The sequence below is a fragment of the Nyctereutes procyonoides genome, unplaced genomic scaffold (assembly GCF_905146905.1).
Source record: "Nyctereutes procyonoides isolate TBG_1078 unplaced genomic scaffold, NYPRO_anot_genome, whole genome shotgun sequence".
In the NCBI taxonomy this organism is placed as follows: domain Eukaryota; kingdom Metazoa; phylum Chordata; class Mammalia; order Carnivora; family Canidae; genus Nyctereutes; species Nyctereutes procyonoides.
In genome coordinates this window covers 15,182,005-15,204,372 of record NW_026575141.1, presented here as the reverse complement: position 1 = coordinate 15,204,372, position 22,368 = coordinate 15,182,005, and the positions used below count along the sequence as shown (strand labels likewise).

Sequence of the window (22,368 nt, the reverse complement as noted above, 5' to 3'; positions counted from 1 at the left end):
AAGAAGGCAAAATTAAGCTTTGCTGATAGAAATCAGAAGTACAGTTGCCTCTGGGTAGGTGAGGTAACTGGAAAGAAGCACATGGGAACTTTCAACGGTGACAGAAATATTTTGGTTTTATGTGATGATCACATCTGTGTATACATTTGTCAACACTCATTGATTGGTATGTTTAAGATAGTTCATTTTCCTACACATAAATTATAGCACAATAGTAAACAGACAGGAAAAGAAAGTACCAGAAGTGGCTTGTGTGCTCTTCAGCCATCACCCTTTCCTCCTGGACATGATTCCTGGAGCTGCCACAGTTATTTCATTTTACCTGTGCTCAAGAGAGAAAATTACAGAGATATTTGCCCTACCTTTGCTAAGCCACTGAAGCACTACTAGAATATTGTTTACCTCCACACTTCTTATGCCAAAAAAATAAACTATTTGTTCTAGTTATCATACTTGAGTTAATCAATGAAATGAAAAATGCATTTTACTTGGACTTCTGAATGTGATGTAATAATTTAATATTATGTGACTTGTTTACATTTCACATCTCACTCAATGGGATTCTACAATGGCCCCAAATGGTTTATCATCATAGAAGCACTGATGTGAGAAAACAGGTACATCAAGAAAATTTAACTCATTATTGATTAAATATTAGTAATGATAAACTAGAATGCACATTTACAAAACTTAAGCACTGCTTTTTTAAATAAATAAGAGAATAAGTAAGAATAGCAAGATATTATACAACATTCTTTTGTTTTAGAATTTCAGTTCCTAAAAGGGAATAAAAACTACAGTTGATAAAATAGGAAGAAGTTATGCAGACTGAAAAAGTTCAAATTGCACGCCATAAAAATAATTGTGACAGATATTTGTTGAGTGTCTCCCAAATACCTATTGGTCATGTTCTAAATGCTTTATGCTCATTATCTCAACATAATTCTAATAACTCTATGAGGAACATATCATCTCCTCATTTGGTATGAGGAGACTGAGCTGTAGAGAGGTTAAGCAACTTTCCCAAGGTCATCAGCTGGTAAAAGGCAGACTCAGAACTTAATCTTGGGTCTTTCAGATGGCAAAATTTGGTACCCTTAACCATGACCATGTTTCCTTTCTGTCCTGTCACCAAGGACATTGCATCACAATTTTATTAGGTGTAAAGCAGAATATTTTTATTTTTATTTTTTGCCTACCTCATATATGAAAAGGATCATGACAATTTCTGATCCACATTCGAGTGTTCTTATAACTGTAAATTAAAAAACTGATTCCTTCTAAAAATTAAAAGGCAATCTTACTTCCAACCAAAGAAAGACATTGAAGCTATTAATCATAGTTGTTGTAGACCATATGCAATTCTGTAGCTTGACACATTCTATAATCTGTCCTCATTTTAACATTTAAATGATGGTAAAACTTTGCATAAGATATTAAAATAATGATCAGTTATAATTTGTTAAGAAGATAATTACAGTGTCTCAAAGAATTGAAAAATAATGATATATAATGATTACAGTGAAACTTTCTACAAGTTAACTAGAATATTTTCAGTTTTACAATTTCATCTTTGTAACCTTTAAAAGACAGTAGTGACATAATTACAAAATCATTCATTAAAACTGGTCAGTGATAAAGTGGTTTCAAAACTCTAAATAACTTTTCTTCCAAATAAGGAAAAAAACCAAAGACTTTTTGAGAAAACATTTAATAAAATATTATAAATAGAGACTAGAATCTCCCCCTCACTCACTCGGTTGTTGAAAACATCTGTAAAATCCTCATAAAAACAGTTTACCTGATTATAGTTCTTGGTCAAGTCATGCTATCATGCTAAACTCCTTCAATCTCAGGAAACAGAAACAGCATTTACAATCTGCTATTCATTTTCTGCAGGTTTGGAGAATGTGAAGAGATGAAATTAAGAACTATTTTGTTAAATTATTTTAAATTTCTTATATGACTAATATAGGTGTATATTTAGTGGTCATGCCTCAATTATCTACTTCATATAAACATCCAAGTTTTATTTTTTTTAATTTTTTTTTAAAATTTTTATTTATTTATTATAGTCACAGAGAGAGAGAGAGGCAGAGACACAGGCAGAGGGAGAAGCAGGCTCCATGCACCGGAAGCCCGATGTGGGATTTGATCCCAGGTCTCCAGGATCGCGCCCTGGGCCAAAGGCAGGCGCCAAACCGCTGCGCCACCCAGGGATCCCACATCCAAGTTTTAAATTCATACTTGTCCACACTGAACTTCTAGCAATTCATCAATTACAGTTCAGCTTTTCTGACCTCAGCACTGGTTTTCCCAACCAGTGCCACCCCTGAGTCTTTGCCCTAGTCATGACTTCCCTGCATTTGCTCATTTTTCCAATCTTGAGAGGAGTTATTTGCCCTGTGTTCTTCCCTCTCGTAGGTGAAAGAAGAGTTGATGGTTCAGCCTGTTCAGCTTTTTGTTTATTAGGACAGACTTCCAATCTCCTTATATGGAGAACTGGATACAAGAAGTCCTATCTCAAATTTTTGAATCGGAGAACTTCTGAACCTGTAGACACCAGGAACAGCTGAGGTTAGGAGTGAGGCACCCAACTGATAGAAGATTTAGCAAGCCTCTCTGCCCCTGTTTCCCTTCTTGGCTTCTAGAAATTTGGAGGCTAGATATATTCCCATATGAGATACTGCAAGAATCTTGAGGAAATGGATAAATCCAAGAGAAGATGAGAAAGTAATTGGAGGCTCTCTAACTCAATAGTTCTGCCAAATCTCCCTTAGTGGAACCCACTCATCAACAAGCCCTGGCCAATATATATTCATATACAGACAATCAAAAATTACCAGATACTTGAAGGAAAAACTGTTAACATTTAAAATGGAAGCCAAAATAAAGAAGGAACGTAGAGAAAACAGTGTAGAGAGGGAAAAAAATTTTAAGAGATAGTATAGAGAGGGAAAAAATATTTTGAGCACATGTAATGTATATCCCCAGAGACAGAGACTATTGTTTGTGTACATGGGGCAAAAATAGAAGGCTATAAAAAAGTAATATTTAGTGACTAAGAATAAGCTCTTGGAAAATAAAAAGAATAGTAAAAATAAAAAATTCGATAGAAGAGTTGGAAACTAATCTTCACAAAGTTTCTCAGAAAGTAGAAAACAAGGCAGAGAAGGAAATACATGAGAAAAATAAAATAAGACATCTAATATATAACTAGTAGGAATTTTAAAAAGTGATGAGAAAGTGGAGGAGATAAATAAGGAAAAAATAATACAAGAGAACTTCTCAGAATGAAAGTGCATGACATTCTACTTTGAAAAACCCCACAGATTGCCTAGCATAATGCATGGAAGCATTCTACCAGGGCAGTCACTGAGAAATTACAGAACCCTGGAGATAAAGAGATCTTGTATCCTCATCTTTGCCTTTGCTTGAGAAAACCATGACTCTGGTTAAATCCAATGCTAAGCTCACTCTTTATACCCAACTCTCTCCAGTAAGACTGCAGAAAAACTATGGTGATTAGTTTCACTTTAAATTAATGACACTAACCCCTAATGGGCTCTGAATGCTACATTGCTCATCATATAGTTCCATGATTCATTCTCTTAGTGATTACTTCATGCCTTCTCCTCTCTTATTGAACTCCAACCCTCTTCCAGCATCCTCACTTTCAGCTAACAACCTCGCTTTCTTTTGCTGAGAAAAATTTGGAAACAAAAGAAAGATCTTCTACATACTCATACCACAACATCCTCCTACCTGCATCATGAGGTCAGTGTCCTATCTTCCTTCCTTAGTTTTGATGAGCTCTCCTAGCAAAGACAAACTTCACCTCTTGTGCATTAGATTTTGTCCTTCCTTGCCTACTTAAGGAGATTGTTCCAGCAATTCTCCCCTTTCTCTCTTGAATCATCAAATTTTCTCTCTTTACAGCATCATTTTTTATTAGAGTACAAATACATCTCTGTCTACATGTGTGTATAAGACCAACTTTCTCTTCACTTTACTTCTCCAGACATTGCTCTATTTTTTCCTTCTCTTTTCAGCAACACTCCAGCTATCTCCAGTTTTTATCTGCCTATTTCTCTTGAGCCCATTCCAATAATTTTTTCATCTCCATTTCACCATTATAACTCTACCAGAAGTTTCTGATGAGCTCCATGATGCCAAGTCTAAGATCATCTCTTGGGCCTCATCTTCCTTGATCTATCAGTAGGATTTGACAAACACATGATCACTCTCTCCTGCTTTAGACACTTCTTCATTTGACTTGGCAAGGATGTATGACATTCACCTAGTTTTTCTCTTAACTTTCTGATTGCTACTTTTCTTTTTTTAAAAGATTTTATTTATTTATTCATGAGAGAGAGAGAGAGAGAGAGAGAGGCAGATTCACAGGCTGAGAGAGAAGCAGGCTCCATGCAGAGAGCCTGACATGGGACTCGATCCCGGGTCTCCAGGATCAGGCCCTGGGCTAAGGATGGCGCTAAACTGCTGAGCCACCCGGGTTGCCCCACTTTTCTTTCTTTTCTACTAATTCTTTTTCATCTTCTTAACCTCCCACTGTTGGAGTGTCTCAGAGCTCAGTCCTTGGATTTTTGCATCTACTACATTCCCTGAGTGATCCCATCCAGGCACATGACTTTAAATACCATCAGTACACTGAAGATTCTTATGTTTACATCTCAGGTTGGACTTCTCCCCAGACTTTCTACTTGTTATCTTGACTTGGTATCTCAAATTTAATATGAACAAAACTGATCTATTGATATATACCCTCCAAACTGTTCCTCCCACAGGCTCCCCTACCTCATTTAAGGGCAACTCCTTCTATTTTTATAAATAAAAAATGTTGGGAGTCATGCTCAATTCCTCTCTTTCACACATCTAGTAAGTCAGTAAATACTATTAGCTCTACAATTAAAATATACCCAGGATTTGACCATGTTTTATATCTCTACTACTACCTCTCTCTCCTGGTCCAAGCTACTACTACCTCTCATCTAAATTACTGCAATAGCATTCCAAGTGCTTGCCCTACTCTGCCCTCAAACCATTATTTACCCAGCTAACAAAAGTCAGAGCAGTCACATTTCTGCTCAGCTCTTCAACAGCATCTAATTTTTTTAGAATAAAAAGCTAAGTTCTTGAGTTAATACCTATTATTCTCAAACCATTTAAAAAAATAAAAAAGGAAACTTCCAAATTCATTCTATGAGGTCAACATTACCCTGATACCAAAACCACAAACAGATACCACTAAAAAAGAGAATTACAGGCCAATATTCCTGAGGAACATGGATGCAAAAATTCTCAACAAAATACTAGCAAACTGAATCCAACAATACATTAAAAAAATTCACCACGTTCAAGTGGGATTTATTTCTGGGTTGCAAGGGTGGTTTAATATTCACGAATCAATCAATGTGATACATCATATTAATAAAAGAAAGGATAAGAACCATATAATCATTTCAACAGACACAGATGAAGCAAATGACAAAGTACAACATCCATTCATGATAAAACCCTCAACAAAGTAGACTTAGCGGCAACATTCCTTAATAAAATAAAGGCCATATATGAAATCCACAGCTATTATCATTCTTACTGGGGAAAAATGGAGAGCCTCTACTCTATGGTCAAGAACAAGACAAGGATGTTCACTCTCACCACTTTTATTCAACAAGTACTGAAGTCCTAGCCACAGCAATCAGACAACAAAAGAAATAAAAGGCATCCAAATTGGCAAAGAAAAAAGTAAAGCTTTCACTATTTGCAGATGACATGATACTATACACAGAAAACCTGAAAGATTCCACCAAAAAAATTGCTAGAACTGATATATGAATTCAGTAAAGTTGCAGGATATAAAGTAAACATACAGAAATCTGTTGCATTTCTATACACCAATAATCAAGCAGGAGAAAGAGAAATTAAGGAATCAATCCCATTTACAACTGCACCAAAACCAATTAGATACCTAGAAATAAACCTAACCAAATGATTGAAAGAGCTGTACTCTGAAACCTATAAAATATTGATGAAATAAATTGAAGATAACACAAGGAAATGGAAAGACAACCCATGCTCATGGATTGGAAAAACAAATATTGTTAAAGTGTCTATACTACCCAAGGCAATATACACATTCAATACAATCCCTTTCAAAATACCAACATTTTTCACAAAGCTAGAAAAAACAACCCTAAAATGTATACGGAACCACAAAAGACCCTGAATAGCCGAAGCAACCCTGAAAAAGAAAAAACAAAGCTGAGGCCTCACAATGCTAGACTTCATGTTAAATTATAAAGCTGTAGTAATCAAACAGTATGGTTCTGGCACAAAATAGACACATAGATCAATAGAAGATAATAGAAAACCTATAAATGAACTCAAAATTATTTGGTCAATTAATCTTTGACAAAGCAAGAAAGAATATCCAATAGGAAAGAGAATGTCTTTTCAACAAATGGTGTTAGGATAACTGGACAGCAACATGCAAAAAAATGGAATTGGACCACTTCCTTACACCATACACAAAAATAAATTCAAAATGGATGAAAGACCTAAATGAGACAGGAATCCATCAGAAGCCTAGAGAAGAACACAGACAGCAAACTTTTTGACTTTGGCTGTAGTGACGTCTTGCTAGAAACATATCTGGAGGCAAGGGAGACAAAAGCAAACATGAATTATTGGGACTTCATCAAAATAAAAAGCTGCAAAGTGAAGGAAACAATAAACAAAACTAAAAGGCAACCTATGAAATAGGAGAAGATATTTGCAAATGAAATATCTGATAAGGGATTAGTATCAAAAATATATAAAGAACTTATGAAACTCAACACCCAAAAGATGAATAATCCAATTTAAAAACAGGCAGAAGACATGAACAGACATTTTTTCCAAAGATGACATACAGATGGTCAACAGACACATGAAGAGATGATCAGAGTACCCGAGTGGCTCAGTCAATTAAGTGTCTGACTCTTGATTTCAGCTCAAGTCATGATCTAAGGGTTGTAAGATCAATGTCTAGCATGGAGCTTGCTTAGGATTCTCTCTCCCTCCCCTCCTTCTGCCTCTGTCAACCCCTCTCTCTCCCTCTCTAAAGAATAAAAAGAAAAAGAAAGATGCTCAACATCACTGATGATCAGGGAAATACAAATCAAAAGTACAATGAAATATTCCCTCAAACCTAGAATGGCTAAAATCAACACAAGAAAAAACAGGTGTTGGTGAGGATGTGAAAAAAACTCTCTTGCACTGTTTGTGGGAATGCAAACTGGTGAAGTCACTGTGGAAAATAGTACAGAGGTTCCTTGAAAAGTTAAAAATAGAATTATTCCATGATCCATAATCATACTACTAGGTATTTACCCAAAGAATACGAAAATATTAATTCAAAGGGATACATGCACCCTAAAGTTTATGGCAGCATTATCTAGCCAATTAATAGCCAGATAATGGAAACAGCCAAAGTGTCCATTGATTGATGAATGTATTTAAAAAATGTGGTACACACACACACACACACACACACACAGGAATATTACTCAACTGTCAAAAAGAATGAAAGAGAACAAATCCTGCCATTTGCAACAACGTGCATAGAACTAGAGTGTATTATGATAAGCAAAAAGAGAAAAGACAAATATCATATGATTTCATTTGTGTGAAATTTAAGAAACAAAACAGATGAACACAGAGGAAGAGAAGGAAAAATAAAATAAGATAAAAACAGAGAGGGAGGCAAACTATAAGACACTCTATAGTTAAGAGAACAAACTGGGGGTTGCTGGAAGGGAGGTGAGTGAGGGGATGGGCTAAATAGGTGAAGGGTATTAAGGGTATTAAAGAAGGGTATGAAGGATATTATTGGGATGAAAGGAGGTGTTATATATAAGGGATGAATCATTAAATTCTACTCCTGAAACCAATACTACACTATACATTAACTAATTTGAAATTAAATTGAAACAGGGGAAAAAAAGAGTAGATGTGGTATATGCATACAATGGAATATTAGTCATAAAAAGAGTGAAATCTTGCCATGTAATGACATGGATAGAGGTAGAGAATATTATGCTAAGTGAAATCAGTCAGAAAAAAATACCATATAATTTTACTTATATGCAGAATTTAAGAAACAAAACAAATGAGCAAAGGGAAAAAGAGAGAGAGAGGCAAATTAAAAAATAGACTCTTAACTATAGAGCATAAACTGATGGCTACCAGAAGGCAGGGGAGTGGAGGGATGGATAAATAGGTGATGAGGATTAAGGAGGGCACTTGTGATTAGCAGCAAATGACGCATGGAAGTGTTATATCAGTATATTATAACACCTAAACTAATGTTATACTGTATATTTACTGGAATTTAAATAAAACCAAAACAAACAACAACAAAAAAACAAGTTCTTATAAGATCTGATTCTATGTTACCACTTTGAGCTCACTGTCTTTTACCTTTTACCATGTTCATTTTGTTCCAGTCATGCTGGCTTCCTAATTGTTCTTTAAACAATCATCTCATGGTCTGTGCACTTACTGTACTCTCTGCCCAGAATGATCATCCCCTGGAGATGGGGCTTTCTTTCTCACTTCTTTCAGGTCTTTCCTCAAAGTTCCCTTCTAAGTAAGGTTCTTCTTATATAAGAGGATTTCCTCCTCATATACTACATATTTTCCTCCTCTGCTCAAATACTTATCACTATCTAATATAGTGTATATTTTATTTATGTCACTTGTTATTTGTGGGCCTCCCCCCACTAAAATGTAAGTTTCACAAAAACAGGGATTTATGCCTTTCTTTTTTCAATGCTATAATTCCTAGCTTCTAAAACAGAATCTGGCACAGTAAATGGCTGCTCAATAAATATTCATGACTGAATGAATGTATGTTTATAAAAGCTCTCATAGAGGAAAAAAACAAACATCAGAATGCCTCCATGTTTCTCAAAAGCAACACTGAAAGCTGGAAGGCAAGAGCTCAAAGGCATAAAAAATGTAGGGAAAATGAAAAAAAATGTAGGGAAAATGATTTATAGCCTTTCTGGATTAGGAGACAAACTGCTAAGGAAGATAAATTAAGGACACTCTCAGATTTTCAAGGTATCAAGAATAGTGTTCTCATGAACTGTTACTTAAGAAGCTATCAGTGATAGATCATGCTAAAATGAGAAGAAGAAAAAAAAAAAACAAGAAAAAGGAAAATAAGGGCTCCAGGAAACAAGAGATTCAACACAAGGGGAAAGACAAAGGGAAAACCAAGGATAACACTTAGTAGAATTCTAGACTATTGCCATTCATAACATCTGGAGAGTGATCAATCTAGACAGAGGCAGAAGGAGCTGGGCCCCAGGAGGGATGTCTCTGAGAATAAAACCAGAACTGAGAGCTCACTTCATATGTTCGCTCAAAGGACTTCTGCACTTTTGAAGAGTTCATGAAACATTACAACAGGTAAATAGAAAACGAAACAGCACTGTGTGAACAATAGCGAACAATATTTGCATAGTAATAACATGTAAACTAATTGTAAATGATTTAATCAAAAATTGAAAGTGGGTAAAAAGGAATGCAAGGAGGGGTACCTCACTGGCTCAGTCAGTAGAGCATATGACTCTTGATCTTGGGGTTGTCAGTTCAAGCCCCACACTAGGTAGAGGATTACTTAAAAATAAAATCTTATTTTTAAAAAAGATTTTATTTATTCATGAGACACACAGAGAGAGACAGAGGCAGAGGCATAGGCAGAGCGAAAAGCAGGCTCCCTCTGGGGAGCCTGATGAAGGGCTCGATCCCAGGAGCCTCCCAGGAGCTGGGGATCATGACCTTAGCAAAAGGCAGATGCTCAACCACTGAGCCACCCAGGTGCCCCTCTTTTTTTTTTTTTTTTTTTAAGGATGTGGGTAATATATAGGAGCTGAATCCAGATTTTTCATGGTTAAAAGGTGACATATAAACATCTAAAATGGAATAACAAAAATAGCAATATAAGCATATTATTTAGAATTGTGAAAGGAAATAATTAAAGATAAAAGAATTGAGAGGAGTTGCCTGTGAGCTCGAGTGTGGGAGACATAACAAAACAGGACCCTCAAAGTCTACTATTCTTCATTTAAGCTTTGTAGTATTATTTGACTTTTTAGGTTATATAAATGTAATTTCAATAAAAGTAAATAATTAAAATTTAAGAAGTTCACATAAAATGAAGAAATAGTATTATAGAAATGTCACTTAGAGTTATGGAGGTAATACAAAGAACCAAATACAAATAGGTAATAGACAGGGGCACCTGGCTTGGTCAGTAGAGCATGTACATTTTGATCTTGGGGTTGTAAGTTTGAGGTTCATGTTGGGTGTAAAGATTGCTTAAGAATAAAATATTTTAAAAAATGGTAAAAGACAATGGTAATGGCCCTCAACTCCACTGAAAAGTGGAGTTGGGTGCTGACTTTTTATGACCATAGGCTTGATTGCTTTTACAATAAAAATAAATAAAACCAAACCATAGTATGGGTTGGTCCGTCACGTATTTGTGAGAATGGGATAATACTGAATAGCAATTGTGAATTAGCCTGTTTTTATTAAGGTCACTTATGCTAACAAAAGGAAACTACTACTATTTTGAGAAAATGGACATGTTTGCTCTTTAATGTGATGATGTTACAATGATTTGTTATTCTAAAAACTCAAACTAGTATCTTAATATGAAGGAAAAGTACATGTAGGTTTAATAGGAGTTATCCAAATGCTAAAGTTACAATTCAGAATTGTCCACTTGAATCAAATGACCTTAATTCTCTTGGGATTTTGTTCTAATCTTATTTTAGGAGATTTTCTCTAATACCAAGTGGAGTCATTTGAGTTCTGACACAGAAATAGCAAAGAAACAGTAATGATAAGTATTTGGTCAGAATGTTGTGTGCTATAGGGGGCTCCATGTGACCCACTCATTAATTACATTGTGTTTACCCAGAGGAAAATATCTGTTTTTATTTTTTAAGTTACTTAGACAAAAATTTCACAATATCCCTCAATAACTCATATGTTTTAAAATTTTCTTTTTAAATGTTTTTATTGAGTGGCTCAGTGGTTGGTTGAGCGTCTGCCTTTGGCTCAAGTCATGATCCTGGGGTCCTGGGATCAAGTTCCACATCAGGCTCCCTGCAGGGAACCTGCTTCTTGCTCTGCCTATTTCTCTGCCTCTCTCTCTAGGTCTCTCATGAATAAATAAATAACATCTTAAATAAAATAAATAAAATAAAAAATAAAATAAAATAAAATAAAATATAAAATAAAATAAAATAAAATGTTTTTATTACATATTTTAATACTAAGAAACATAACACATGCATAAGGGATAATATATGATGACATAATGAGCAGCAGTCAACCCAACACTCAATATAAAAATTAGAACACTACCAATGCTACAGTAGTAACCCCTTGGATGCTCTTTTCCCCATCCTACTCTCACTGTTTAAATAGCTTTCTCTATAACTAACTTCAATACTTCCTGTTATGATTTATTTTTTTTCCTGTTATGATTTAAATTAATCTCCTCTGGCTCTGTTCTCTGGAGATGAATGTCTATGAAACATCTATGCTTTCACTCACAAATAACCATGTTTGGGATTTAGAGTTGATATATCTGGTTGCAAGTCTGGCTCTGCCATAACCTTACTAACTGTGTAACTGTTGACAAGTTATCTAACTCTTCTGAGTCACAATCTCATTTGCAAAGCAATGATAATACTTTCTAATTTCCAGGGTTATTGTAAGACTTAAGTGAGCTAATAAAAGTAAAGCATACCTATAGCTATTTTTATAGAAAATAAACATTGTGACCTTAGAATCTTTTTGCAAAGTCTGAAGAAACATAATTCCATTTTGGCTAATTTCTTCATTTGGTAATCTTTGCTTTAAAAACAATTAAACATAATTTAAAAAGAAATAATTTGATTCTGTTTTTTTTTCTGGGTATTTTAATAACTGAATCCAATTCAATCCAATCCAATCAATGAATGATTTTTGGTTGGCTATGCAGATATTGGTTGTCAGGGTGCCTACATGTCCTGTTTATTAATGGATTCAATGACTTTCAAAAGATTAACCTAAGGATGAAGAAAACAGCAGAACTGCACAAGAAATCCAGTTGAACTTTAATTAAATCTAGATCTTGTGGTTAGCTAGGACAGTATCATAGATACACAGAAAAAAGGGACAATGACTTGAGAAACATTTTAGTCATTTATTTTTAAAAATAATTTTCTACTTTAAGAAATAAGGTAACCAAGTGTTACAATAAAGTAGTCCAGAATGTTGCCAGTTAGTCTGTCACCATGGTAGCAGCATCTGGGGAACATGTAAAATACAATATTCTAGAAATATGGATGTTGACTCCTACATTTGTACAAGGAGACTTGTTTATCTGAAGAGATAATAAATCCATTCTCTTTATACTTCTAAATTGTATGAAATGTGAGGATATTAGTGTGTAGAATTCCAGGCCAGCATATAGATTGCCAACGTCAAATAGTTGCAGAAATGAAATCAGGGCCAAAAAGACAATAGGGTAAAGAATTGACCCCTTCTTCTTAAAACTACTTAATTTTTTGGCATCACATATGATGCTAGATTTCTAGATGATGCTAGAGATGGTGATGGTAACAGAGATGATGATGAAAATGCAATTGTGAGAGAATCAGGACAGGAGTTTTAATATTAGTGTTAAACACAGTCATTTTAGTACATTTTTGCCCGTTCTTTTTAAAGAGCAATGCTACTTCATTGCCACGTGAGGGGCATCCTACATTGTAGTTCTAATTGCTGATATGTTGTGTTGAAATATGTGACAGAGCTACATAATTAGGTTAATTTTAAAGGACTATTGTGAAGAAGTATTTTTGTCACCTTTTTTGCTGTCATCTGGAGATGGAGCTACAATTACAGCATGGTAAATATATGGGTGAAATATCCAGCCGAGTGACAGTTTGTCCCTTGATGCCAAAACCCTGGTTTGACTAATTTTATGTTTTACTGATTTGACTAGTTATTTGACCGAAGTGTTTTCTTTGATATTTTTTTTAGACACAATTTAAATGTCATAACCAGCTATGTGAACTTTGTTTTCAAAACTGCTTTTTCAGCCACATCTATAATCAGAGTTTCAATAATGAGGTTGCCCACTGAACTATCTGGCCCCAAACCTATAGTATTATCAGAGAGATACACACAGTGGTATTAACTTTCAGTTAAGAATGAATTTTGAATAACAAAATCAACTTTGGATGACAAAAAGATGGTTGAGAATTCTTGAGAATCTTTCTTTAATAAAGAGGACTTGGATTTTATTTCTAATTTTTAAATTATAATTCATATTGTTGTTATGAAATTTTATATAACAGATTGCTCCAATCTTAATTCATCAATTCTCCATAAAAATACATTTTTATCTTCTATTTACATTACAAAATCCTAGAAGTGACAATTGGAACTGGGGCCAATGCATATTTGCTCTCTTTTTTTTTATGGAACAATCCCCTGGTTCTCATAGAAATCTTACCAAGGTAGAAGAGTTTTAACATTCATATTCCTTAAGGCTCTTATCTCCAAAACTATGCATTTAGATTTTTCTTTAGCATCTCTACTATTTTTATAAGTTTATAAAACTTTTTTCACTTTATGAATAACAGAGTACCTGGTCTTTTGGTCAAAATTTTTATAGTACAACTAAATATGTCTACAAGGACTTTTTTCCCCAAAATTATTTTAACATGTACTTCCAGAATAACTATTAGCAAATCTGAGGGCTAATTTGAGTCTTAGAACGTTGTGATACATATTATTGCAATACAGATTTTTAAAAAAATCACAGTCCAACTATATATTTGTTTTTTATATCATGACAGTTTTGTATATGCCATATAGCATTTCCTCTTGTTATCATTATTATTGGCAATAACTCTTTATATTTTTAATAATATAAATAGGAAGATTTAAAAGTTTTCATGGTTTTGGAACATATAATTCAAAATTCTCTCTTGTAACATGATGATAGTTTTCTTGCTTATCAACAAACTATGAAATGCTTAGTATATTGTGTCAGCTTTCTGTATCTTACTTTATTATTTTCTAAATGCTCGAGTTTCTTGACATTTATAACATATAAGAAATATACTGGTGCTTTTATTCCTTTTGGAGTATAAATAAGAAGTGGGTGCTAGCAAAAACATTGCTTCCTTCTCATGTATTACTGTTAGGAGTGAAAATTGGTACAATGTTCATGGAGGGCAACTTGGTTCTATTTGTCAAAATTAAAAATGCTCATATTCTTTGACCTAATAATTTCAACTCCTAGGTTTTTATTCTATAATCTTGCATATGTGCAACACAAAATATGTGCAAATGAAATTTTTTGCAGCCTATTTGTAATAATAAATGATGGGAAACATTAGTAAATGTTATTAAGGACTGTTCAGATGAATTATGGTATACTCATACAGTAGATTATTATACAGACAGTATACAAAATGATGACTTTTGTATATACTGATTTGGAACAATTGTATTTTTTAAGATTTTATTTATTTATTTGAGAGAGAGTGAGAGACAGCATGCACATGAGTAGGGAAAGGGGAAGAGGAGGAGGGAGAGGGAAAGGGAGAGAATCCAAGCTGACTCCATGCTGAGCATGGAGCCCAATACAGGACTTGATCTCATGACCCTCAGGTCATGACCTGAGCCAAAACCAAGAGTTGGATGCTTATCTGACTAAGCTACCCAGGTGTCCCTGGAACAATCTTTAAGATTGAAAACTCAAGGAACAGAGAAAGTGTATAGTAACTAGCTTTAGACCAAAGGAGGGGAAAGAGAAAGAGAGAGGGGGAATTTATACAAGTATGCTGGCAAATGCACGGATTATCGTTAGAAGACTCTCCAAGACACTAGGTACAGTGTTTACCTCCAGAGAAGGCAGCTGGGTAACTGAGGAAAGGGAGAGAGATTTAGGTTTATATTGTGTATTCATTCATTTGTATCTTTATATCACGTGTATGCTTTTCTTTATATATACATAATGTACACACAAATAGCTCTAAAAATGAAAAGAAATATAGCCTCCTATCCCAGAAGAAATACACTGTCTGATAATACTTTTCATTTTCTCCTTCCCCTTCCATCACTTGAAGAGCACTGAAGGCCTTTTGTTAGTTGACAAAGAACAGACATTTCTATCTTTACAACTAACTAGCCCATGCAATCATTGCCAAGTAACAAGAGAGGGGTTGAACCTCTTAACCTTAACATTTTAAAAGTGTTTGGCTTTGTAAATATGCCAATGTAGTTGGGTCTCTGCAATCTAAAGAGGAGATCTGATAGTTATAAAAGTAGAAAAGAGTCCCCTCTGGAGGTTGGAATTGTTTGTGGTCAGAGCTTAGTAACTGCCAGATTGCTTCAATGCACTAATGTATACAATCTCAGAATGATATTCTAGCATCAGACTAAAATTAAATCTCTGAAGATAGCTGAATTTGCACCATATAAAACATGTTCGATGTTATAGAACATGTACTACATATGTAAAACATATTTAGACACTAATGGCATTAGGTTTGAAAACTTATTCCAGTTTTAAAAGGAGTTTTTAAACTTTAAAACAATAAAGTAACATATCCACAAAGAAAAAAAGGCTAAAATTTCAATACAGAAAAAGAATTACAAAGATTGTATAACAGTTTGTAAAATACTATCTTGCTTATAGGCAAAAGCCTTATCAAATCTTATATTTTGTGGTCATTGCACTGACTACCAAAGAGAAACAAGAAAAGTAATTTCCTTAAAAGAAATCTCAAGGACATTGGGAGAAAAAAAAAAATCACACTGTCACATGCATTCTCACAACGCAAGGACAATTACATGCAGATCAGATCAGTGCCAACTGACTAATATTTTCCCTTCACCATCCCAGGAATTCATAATGTCTTTCTCTTCTAAAGATGTTTAAATGACTGTATAGTCATATGGACTGGCACTTGATCCCTTAGAATGAGTAATAATACATACCCTCAGGAGAAAGATGTCTTTGTTTCCTGGATCTTGAAGTTGTACAACATATGGTCTGACAGATTTTAAGCTCCAAGTATCTATTTTTAGACATGATAGTTCTTTACCCTTATCTTTTAATAAAAGAAAAAGTATTTGTTGAGCTGAGACTTGCTTTCGCAATAGCACTTCAGCTAGCTTTGTCAGCTTAGAAAGTTTGGTGAGATGAATAATTTAGTCTGTAGGTGTAATATGTCTAGAAAAGAAATTTAAGTAGGGGTTAGATAATGCAGGTAATTAAATAAATGATCTTAGGATATCTGATTCACAATGACTTATTTAAATATGTACTAAAAATACATAAAGATCATAAATCCTGATTGTGATACTCTCAAGCAATACAGAACACATACTTCACCATATAATAGAAAAAATTGTTTTATGTGCTTTAAAACATTTGAAAATCCTCTCTTTTTTTCTTTTGTTAATGCTCATAGAGAATCAGTACTTAGTCAAAACAGGACAGAATCAAACTAAGATTTATACTTAATGCCAAGAAAAATGAACATATTTTAGAACGTATCTTCAATTAGACAAATGATTTTTAAAAGCACTTTTCTGAGAATAGTTAGAGACATTATGATAAGGATTGCTTCTTTAGATTGTCAAATTTTGTGGGTACAAGGGGTACTGTGTCATACTATCCTTGACCTTAGGAAATCATATATATAGCAGATTCTCCAGGGCCAGAGAAGAGAGTAACTCCCTCCATCTCACATATGGCTGAGAAGTCATCAATTGTATCAAAAGAAATGGATGTCATTAAAATATTCCCTCATATTCATTCTTCTCCTTTGGGAAACCTTAAGAATGACCCCTGTGATGTTAGAAAAAACAGACTTCTTAGTTAAGGGAGGAGTACCTAGGAATATTCACGCAGTCCTCAATTTACAGATGACTTTGGTTCCAAAACTTTGGTACTGAAAGTGGAACTTTCAGTTAAGACAATGTTATAGGTGGTACTGATCTTCTGAGAATACAGTGGGCCTCCCTTATCTGTGGTTTCACTTTCTGGTGGTTTCAATTTTCTGTGGTCAACCACGGTCAGGAAGCAGATGATCCTCCTTATGACGAATCAGCAGAAAGTCAACAGTAGCCAAACACTATGTCACGATGCCTATGTCATTCACCTCACTTCATCTCATCATGTACACATTTTATCATCTCATATCATCACGAGAAGAAAAAGGGTGATTACAGTACAGCAAGATATTTTGAGAGAGGGAGAGAGAGACCATATTCACCTTTTGTTGAAGCATATTATAATTGCTTTTATTATTATTTTTATTGCTTTTTATTAGCAGCTAATTTCTATCCATGCCTGTCACCAAGTGACACGCTTTATTCAGGACAACTTTGTTACTGAGGTTTACACAGGGAAAGATGCAGGGACAGAAGGAAGTGGGAGGGCACTAGAGTAAACACCTGCTGTTTTACCTCCCCAGCAACTGTTTTGTCTTCTTTTACTCTCCCTGTTCCTTTGGGATAGGAGCTTAATCACAAGGAATAACAACAGCCTTTAATTGCTGGAACTGGGAGTCCAGGCCACAGTGGGATTAAGCCCTGAGCTGCTGAGCTGGTGAGCTGCTAGCCTTGAATCTTCCCAGGCTGAGAATAGAATTGGTCCCAGAATCCAGACTAGACCCTTAAACAGCAAGGGAAAAATAAAGCAACTCCAGCATCTAAACCATAGTAGTTCTCAATTCTGGCTATATGTTAGAATCATCTGCTGAGGATTTAAAGAACAAAAACAAAACTGAAAAACTACACCAGTAAATGGGCCTCATGTCAAACCAATTAAATCAGAATCCCCAGAGGTGGAGAGCTGGGTTTGTGTCTGTAAAAAAATTCCCTCGGTGATGCGCAGCTAGGACTGAGAACAGCAGGATAGGAGAGTACCAGAGTGAAAAGATCAAGTGTTCAGCTTATGGGTAAAAGTGAAGAGGGAAGCTCTGTGGGTAGCTCGGGAGCAGGGAACACTCATGTTCAGTTGGCTTACCTAGTGTCAAAATGGGATCTGGAGGACTCAGAGGGAATCAGGAAGACACCAGGTATCTGAAAAGATGGTGGAGTTAGGAGGGCAGTAGGCAAGGCTTCCTGTTCCTTGTTATTTGGTTCAGGGGTAGACTTAAATTCTCTCCTCAATGATCGTTTGACAAGCCCACCTCCCCTGTCCAATGTCTAGAGAAGGACAGTAATCCACCACCTCTGTACAAGGAGAGCAAACCTCCCACTCAACAGAATTTTAGAGCTAGAAGGGATCTTCAACATTATCTGGTCCAACACTTTTCTTTTGGACTGTGATATCTCCGCGGACTTGTTAAAGGCATGGAATATTTCTTATGCTTCATTGTTTCTCTAGTGCCTATAGGTGGATGTATAAATATTTGGTGATCAACTGAATGAATGAATTTTCAGATGAGGAAACTGAGTTGTATAGTCAATAAATTATTCAGTTCATTCATACCAGTACAAACAGAAAGCTTTGGATATCCATAAGGATGGATGTACATCATGGTGACTATAGTTAATAATACTGCATTGTATATTTGAAATTTGTTGACAGTAGATCTTAAGTATTCTTACCACACCATAAATTAATGGTAAGTATGTGAGCTGATGGATATGTTAATTTTTTGTGGTAATCATTTCACAATGTACAGGTATATCAAATCATCACGTTTTACAACTTAAATATTACACAATTATTATTTGCCAATTATACCTCAATAAAGCTGAGAAAACTAAAACTAGCAAAAAGTTGCAATATGCTCATAATTTTTGCTTTAACGTAGTGTCTTTTTTCTTATAATGGGAATTTGGTATTTCATAAACAAAAAGAAATGTTTGAAGCTGGAAAAAAAGAAACATAAGAAACAGTATTTCTGATGATCTTAGAAATATAAGTAAATTTAATCCAACCAACAATTTGGTATACCTACTAGGGAAGGCATTGTATTAGGTGCTATGAGTTAGTAGAGATTAATTACTAAGGGCCCAGGCTCTGGATTCAAAGTGCCTGGGTTTGATTTCTGGTTTCTACTTTCTGGCTGTGTGATATTTATTGATTTACTTAACCTCTTCATCCTTCCCTTTTCTTATCTGTAAAATGGGAATAATAAAACATGCCTTACAGGGATTACAGTATTTCATGCATAATAAATACTTACTAAATGTTAACCATTTATTAGATGATTTAATATTTTCTGCTGTTTTGAACCCCCATTACTGAGAAGGTTTTTTTTTTTTTTTTTTTTTTTACCAACATGGGATTTTATTTTGCTGAGCTGGTTTGGGTGTGGTAGTGTGGTGATAGGGCTGGAGCACCTTTGAATTTAGGCAAAATAATGAGGAAAGGAATTTGAAGTCAGGAGGACAATCCAGAAGGAAGAAAATGTGAGCCAGTGGGTCTAACAAGGGATCTGAGAGCTGTTTTTCTGCATAGTGTGGTAACCTCCATGACAAAACCTGTGGTAGAGTCTACTTTGCTCACTAATGTTTTCAGGTGATACGGTTCACTTTGGCAGAACTCAAAGTCATTCTGGGTGTAGCAGGCAGGATATACAGCTGGCACAGCCAGAGGATGGGAGAAGAGGTGGCGTTTGGATCCCACAAAGAAGAATGAGACTCAGTCTGTACCCTTAAGAAACTGCAGTATAACAGCAGAGATTGATATGTATGTGCCATATTGATTTAAACACAAGGTAGAATAAATTTGGTGTCACACTGATTACACAAAATGCTACAGAAATACAGAAATGGGAAAGATTTACTCTGAACGAGGGTTTGGAAAAGCTTCAGGGAGAGACGGTATCACCCTTTCTAGGTTAATTGTTATGGAATTAATGTTTCTGTTTCCCCCAAAATTTATATGTTGAAATCCTAACATCCAATGTGATGATACTAGGCAGTGGGGCCTTCAGAGAGGTAGTTAGGTTATAAGGCTGAAGCCCTTATGAAGGGGATTAGAGCTCTTATGAAAGAAACCACAAAGAGCTCTCTTACTCCTTTCTGGTATGTCAGGGCACACTGAGAAGACAGTCAACTATCAGGAAGTGAGACTTCACCAAACAGCAAATCTGCTGCCACCTTGATGTGGACTCTCCAGCTTCCAGAACTATGACAAATAAATGTATGTTGTTTAAACAACCTACTCTATGGCATTCATGTTATAACAACCCTAACAAACTGAGACTAAGAGAGTGCCTAACAAATGGATATGGTGAGCAGAGGAGTGAGCAAAGGATCAGAGGCAAAGGAGTATAGTGCTGTGGTTGGGAAACTGTGAGACTACCTGGTATTAGAAAACAATGCCAAAAACGCACTTCCATCTCTAGACCTTTTGCTATGTAAACTACCACTGTTATGTGCAGCTACATATAATCCTGATAGGATGTTCAGTAAATATGTGTTAAATGAATAAATAGAGGAATGAGAAAAGGATTGGAATGGGAGATCAAAGATCTCAACTCCATTTCTGGCTCTCCAACTGTAGTAGTAGACAGAGATGTTTTTGTCTGCCCAACTTACCTTTCTTCATTTTTTTTTTTTTTACCTTTCTTCATTTTTTAAAAAGATTTTATTTATTTATTTGACAGAGAGAGAGAGAGTGCTTATGTGCACATAGGAGCACATGAGTGGGGGTGGGGGGGAGGAGGTGGTGGGGCAGAGAGAGAAACAGACTTCTTGCTGAGAAGGGTGAGAAGGGAGCCAGATGCAGGGCTCAATCCCAGGACCCTGAGATCAAGACCTGAACAGAGGCATATGCTTAACTGACTGAGCCACCCAGGCACCCCTAGCATTCTAGCATCAGTAACACCAATCACATTATACCCTGTCATCCTCACACTTCCCTAGAAATAATGAGCTGGTCACAAGAGTCAAGGAAAGCCAATCAGAATCTCTATTTTGGATTTCATTTTTAAGACTAAGAAAAATCTCTCTCTTTTCTTTTGGGTTTAAAAGGATGTAACCCTAGAGATACTTGCAACCAAATTTTTTGTCCCACAGATGAGCCTGAGAGAATGAGGTATATGTACAAAGGGAAGCTGAGCCAAGATGCAGAGACAGCTATGAATCTAATTTAATTCTTGGATTTAGTAATGCCTGAGGCAATCTCTGCCCCTCTTCTTTCCATGTTATGAGAGAAAACCTTTTTTTGTTGTTGTTGTTTGAATTAGTTTGAGTTGTACTTCTGTCACTTACAACTGAAAGAATTCTGTGTAATACAATCACTAACTAGCATTATTTATTAGAAAAGTAATTTTTTATCCATGTTGGGTCTTAGTTTCCTTATCTATAAATAAGGGGGTTGGACAAAACATTCATTAATATTCCTTCAAGCTGAGGTTGAAGACTTTGAACTAAATATGCTCATCTGTATTCTTGGCTGTGACTTTTTTAATGGATAAATAATCTTTAAAGGAAAAGTCTCATAACATCAGGTGAAATCTTTTCTTCATATCAACTCTTAAGTTAGAGCATCACAACAGGATGCAGAATGCAGTCACTCAAAATTGGTAAGATTACTTCATAATTTAATACAGGATAAAGGCGGCACTTTGAATCAGTGGGCAAAGAAGGTACTCATTAAATGACGGAACAAATGACTTGCAACTTGGAAAAAAAAAAACAGAACTGAATCTCTACCTTGCTTCTTTCTCCAAATAAAATCCAGATGACTCAAAAATTTAAAGGAAAAACAAGAAAAATAATAAAGTAATGAAAGAGAATGAGTGAATGTGTTTTATAAACATGGTGTGACAAGTAAGTATAAACTCAAATACAGTATAGGCCAGGTGTTAAGAGCACAGGTTCTAGAAGCAACAGCCGGGGTTGAAATCCTGCTTCCACACACATAACAGCTTTATGATCTTGAAAAAGTCACTTAACACTTCTTTTTTTGTTGTTATTTTGTTAAAGATATTATTCATTTATTCACAAGAGACACAGAGAGAGGCAGAGACAGGCAGAGGGAGAAGCAGGCTCCCTGTAGGGAGCCGGAAGCGGAGCTTGATCCCAGGACCCCAGGATCACTACCCGAGCCCAAGACAGACGCTCAACCACTGAGCTGCCCTGGTGCCCTCACTTAACCCTTCTAAGCCTCAGTTTCCTCATCTGTAAAATTATACCTATCTCATCGGTCGAATAAAGGAAAGAATTTTATGTATAGGAATATCCTGGAAGAATATAAACAAAATGTAATAGTGATTATTTCAAGGAGATGGAATTATGGGTGAATTTTTG

General features: G+C 35.3%; 1 protein-coding gene across 3 annotated transcripts in view; it reads right to left on the bottom strand.

Moving 5' to 3' along the window:
• AKAP9 (A-kinase anchoring protein 9) overlaps positions 1-22,368 on the bottom strand; it is a 195,387-nt gene that overhangs the window by 167,575 nt on the left and 5,444 nt on the right. For 2 of the 3 annotated variants that reach the window (XM_055307480.1, XM_055307481.1), the window contains one exon: positions 18,122-18,177. The exons of the other annotated variant lie outside the window; for it this stretch is intronic. The gene's annotated coding sequence lies outside the window, so the exon portion shown is untranslated. The remainder of the gene's footprint in view (positions 1-18,121; positions 18,178-22,368) is intronic. 3 annotated transcript variants of the gene reach the window in all.